The 4,018-nt window shown below is 53.0% G+C and overlaps 1 pseudogene; it reads left to right on the top strand.

Annotated features, from left to right (window-relative positions):
• Positions 1 to 421: 421 nt before the first annotated feature.
• On the top strand, positions 422 to 974 carry LOC117091112 (annotated as a pseudogene).
• The last annotated feature ends 3,044 nt before the right edge of the window (positions 975 to 4,018 follow it).

Raw genomic sequence — 4,018 nt, 5'->3', positions numbered from 1 at the left:
CACAGGGAAGTTGGAAATCATGATTGTGCTTAACCAGTTATCCAATGTGACTCTGTGTCCTCCTCTACCAGCTCTCCTGACTTGGATTGACAGTTCTGAAGGTCTGCTGAGAAACCTTATGTTGAACCTGTATTATTTCCAGAGTCTATTAGGAGGAGGAGGAGAATTAGGACAGACTGTCCCTTCCACTATTCCACATCGTCCTTATTTCATTTTCCTTTCTCTCTGCTATCTTCCCCACCCCGTGCCTCACTCTTTTTGTTCCTGTATCTAGAGCTAGTTCTTATCTTCTACATCATTCACACTTGGGAAAAACAAAGTCAAACAAACAAACAAACAAACAAAAACCTCAGAAGCCTTTTAACTCAAATAAATATACTTTTTGGAAAAAAGTGAAGTCGTATGGTCAGCCCAGCTCCAAGCACCCAGTGAAGCCCCACCCACCTGAAGCCAAAATGTCCAGCAAGTGGACCAAAGCCAAGACCACTAAGAAGCGACTACAGTGGGCCACGTCCAATGTCTTCGCGATGTTCGACCAGTTCCACAGCCAGGAGTTTAAGGAGGCTTTCAACATGATTGACCAGAACCATGATGGCTTCAATGAAAAGGGGGACAGCACAACAAGCTGGCCTCACAGGGGAAGAACCCCAAGCATAAATACCTGCAGGGCATGATGAGGGAGGCCCCAGAGCCCATCACCTTCCACCACTTCCCTCACCATGTTTGAGGAGAAGCTGAACGGAACAGAGCCCCAGGATGTGATCCAAAACGCCTTCACCTGCTTCAACAAGGAATCCTCAGGTTTCATTCATGAGGACCACCTCCAGGAGCTGCTCACCACCACGGGTGACAGCTTCACAGATGAGGAAGTGGATGAGATGTACTGGGAGGCGCCCATTGATAAGAAAGGCAAGTTCAACTAGGTGGAGTTCACCTGCATCCTCAAACATGGTGCCAAGGACAAAGATGACTAGGCCACCCCAGCCCTCCCGATGCCCTGGGTCCCCGGCCAGTCACCCCTCCCTGCGGACACTGGTCTGTACCAGCTCTCTGCCCACGACCCTCTCTCAGGGGATCCTCCCTTTGAGGGCTTCGAGTCCCAGCTCCCAGTGGAGAAATCAGGCCAAGAGAAGTGCAGTGCAGGACTGAGGCAGGTGTTCTCACCGTGACTCTAGAGCCCTGGGCAGGAGTCTCTGACCCCTCCAAGGAAAGACCACCTTCTGAAGAGATGGGATTCCAGGTCCTGGAGGCACTGAGGGAAGGCCCCAAGACAGCCATTCCTGGGCTGCTCCCCAAGGAGGAAGGGAAACTGTGTGCCCCCAGGAGGAAGGGGCCCTAAGTCCTGGGATCCAATACCACTTCACGTGCATCCCTACCCAAACGCAAGTTCACCAAAGTCCCCCCTCAGAGGACAGGACACTAGACCCCTACCCTACACCCTGTTGAGCCACCAGCGCACACCCACCCAGAGCAGCCACCCACCGTGGGAGTGTGCTCAAGAAGACATCAGTCCCAGGGGAGGCAGAATCTCCAATAGAGCGCTGAGCACAGAAAAAAAAAGAAAAGAAAAAGAAAAAAAAGTGAGGTACTGTTTACTTATATGTAAACTTAACTCAGATTAGCTCTTCTTAAAAATCAATGGAAATTCAGGCCGGGCGCGGTGGCTCAAGCCTGTAATCCCAGCACTTTGGGAGGCCGAGACGGGCGGATCACGAGGTCAGGAGATCGAGACCATCCTGGCTAACACGGTGAAACCCCGTCTCTACTAAAAAGTACAGAAAACTAGCCGGGCGAGGTGGCGTGCGCCTGTAGTCCCAGCTACTCGGGAGGCTGAGGCAGGAGAATGGCGTCAACCCGGGAGGCGGAGCTTGCAGTGAGCTGAGATCCGGCCACTGTACTCCAGCCTGGGCGACAGAGCAAGACTCCGTCTCAAAAAAAAAAAAAAAAAAAAAAAAATCAATGGAAATTCTAAATTTAGTTTGTGTATTAAACTGGGACAAAACTAATAACAGTATTTTGCCAAGGGCACTTGGCCTTTCTCTCATTCTCTCACGCTTCAGATATAAATCACTGAATGAATCCAGCACTGAATAAATGAATGATCGATCGATCTATAATTTTCTAAGACAATTCCAATTTTCATCTTGCACAAATCTACAAAGCTGAGCCATCCGCACAGCACTTAAACTCCTGGTAGGTATCTTTCAAGGCCAAGGTAGTTCCGCCTCCGGAATCCAGTTCCCTCCGCCTGGATAGTCCTCCCAAGGCTCCCTCACTTCATTTCAGGTCTCCTGCCAAAAGACTTCCTCACGAAGGCCTCTCAGACCGACCCCTTCCCCACTCCCAACTTTACAGTCCACTCCCCTAGCCCTATTACATTTTTATTCATGAAAATTTACGGCATTTTGTTACATATCTATACATTTTCTTGTCTGTCTCTTCCCTAAAATATACAGTCCAGGAGGGCAAGGGCTGGGGTGGCTTCGTTTGCTGTGGGATCCCAGCACCTAGAGCAGAGCCCAGGACATAGTAAGTGCTCAGTAAATCACAAATCCCTTCTCCAAGGGTCCAAGGCTAGTTTCCCAGAGCCTCAGGACACTTCTCCCTTAGCCCGGCCCACCTCCGAGTAGCCGCCCACCTCGACTCCAGCTCGGCCACCTCTACCCCAGCTCAGGTCCTCATTCCCGCACCCCCCGGCCTCAGGGAGGGCGCGGCGCACCCACCTCCCAGACCCCGCGACTGCGGTTGGGCCCCGCGGCTTCGCTCAGCGCTCACCTCCCGGGCCGCTGCGCCTCTGCGCTGGCCCCAGGCCGCCGCCGCGCCGGGCAGTAACAGCGACCGCCCCACTGCGCTCCCGCCGGCCCTGCCCGCAGCCGTTGGCACCCGCTAACTGCCTCGAAAAGCCTAGGATTCGACTTTGAATGGTCCGTTAATGTGGTCGCAAAACGTGACTCGGTTCATCGGGCGCCCTCGGTAAGCAAAACAAGCACCCACCTGCGGTCGGGGTTGTCCGGCCCCTCCCGGCTTCTCACCTGCGCACCGCAAGGTCCAGCCCTGGAGGCTGCTGGGGATCCCTCTGAGCGACCCCCTCAGGCGTCTTCCTGCGACCGGGGCAGGGGAACTCTTGACCGGGAAACAGTTTTGGGCCCCACCACCCTTGGCGCCGCCGTTAGGAGGGTGTGAGCGTATCTACTTTCAAAGATACCCGAGCCCCTCACCGCCTGCGGCCGGGAGGTAGTGCCTCGGCTATTCCCGCGGGCGGGGCTGCTCGGCTGTGAAGGCCCAGGGCGAGATCCGGTGAAGAGTTCTTTCGGGCCGCGCACGGTGGCTCATACCTGTAATCCCAGCACTTTTGGAGGCCGAGGAGGGCGGATAACTTGAGGTCAGGAGTTCTAGACCAGCCTGGCCAACATGGCGAAACCCCGTCTTTACTAAAAATACCAAAAGTAGCGGGCGTGGTGGTGGGCTCCTGTATTCCCAGCTACTTGGGAGGCTGAGAGAGGAGAATCGCTTGAACCCAGGAGGCAGAGGTTACAGTGAGCCGAACTGCACCATTGCACTCCAGCCTGGGTAACAGATCAAGATTACGTTTCAAAACAAAACAAAACAAAAAAGAGTTAATTCGGACTCAGGAGGTCTTTTTGGTTGAAAAGCCCACGGTTGTTCTCTCCACCTCCTGGAAAAGACTTTCTAGGGTTTTGGGGTTTGGAGTAATAAAGGTCATCCTCTGCTGCCTCATTGGTGCTATCCAGGGTAAGGCCCCTACGGACAGCGCAAAGGTGTTTTGGAGAGATTGTTCTCCCCCAGCCCAAGCATAAGGCTTACCTTGGAATTACCTGGAGGCTCACCATGACAGCCTGGCCTTTAGTAAAGGGTTGATAAGTCAATAGCAAACAAGGGCCATTAAAAGGATCTATACTGCATTTCTCAAATGAGGATATTCCAGTCAACAATAAACACGTCAAAAGGTGTGCAACTGAATTGTTGATCAGGGAACTTGACATTTAAACTACATGAG

The sequence above is a fragment of the Trachypithecus francoisi genome, unplaced genomic scaffold, assembly GCF_009764315.1.
Source record: "Trachypithecus francoisi isolate TF-2019V2 unplaced genomic scaffold, Tfra_2.0 Lachesis_group11, whole genome shotgun sequence".
Lineage (NCBI taxonomy): Eukaryota > Metazoa > Chordata > Mammalia > Primates > Cercopithecidae > Trachypithecus > Trachypithecus francoisi.
Note: the sequence above shows the minus strand (reverse complement) of the source record. Positions and strands in the feature narration are given on the sequence as shown.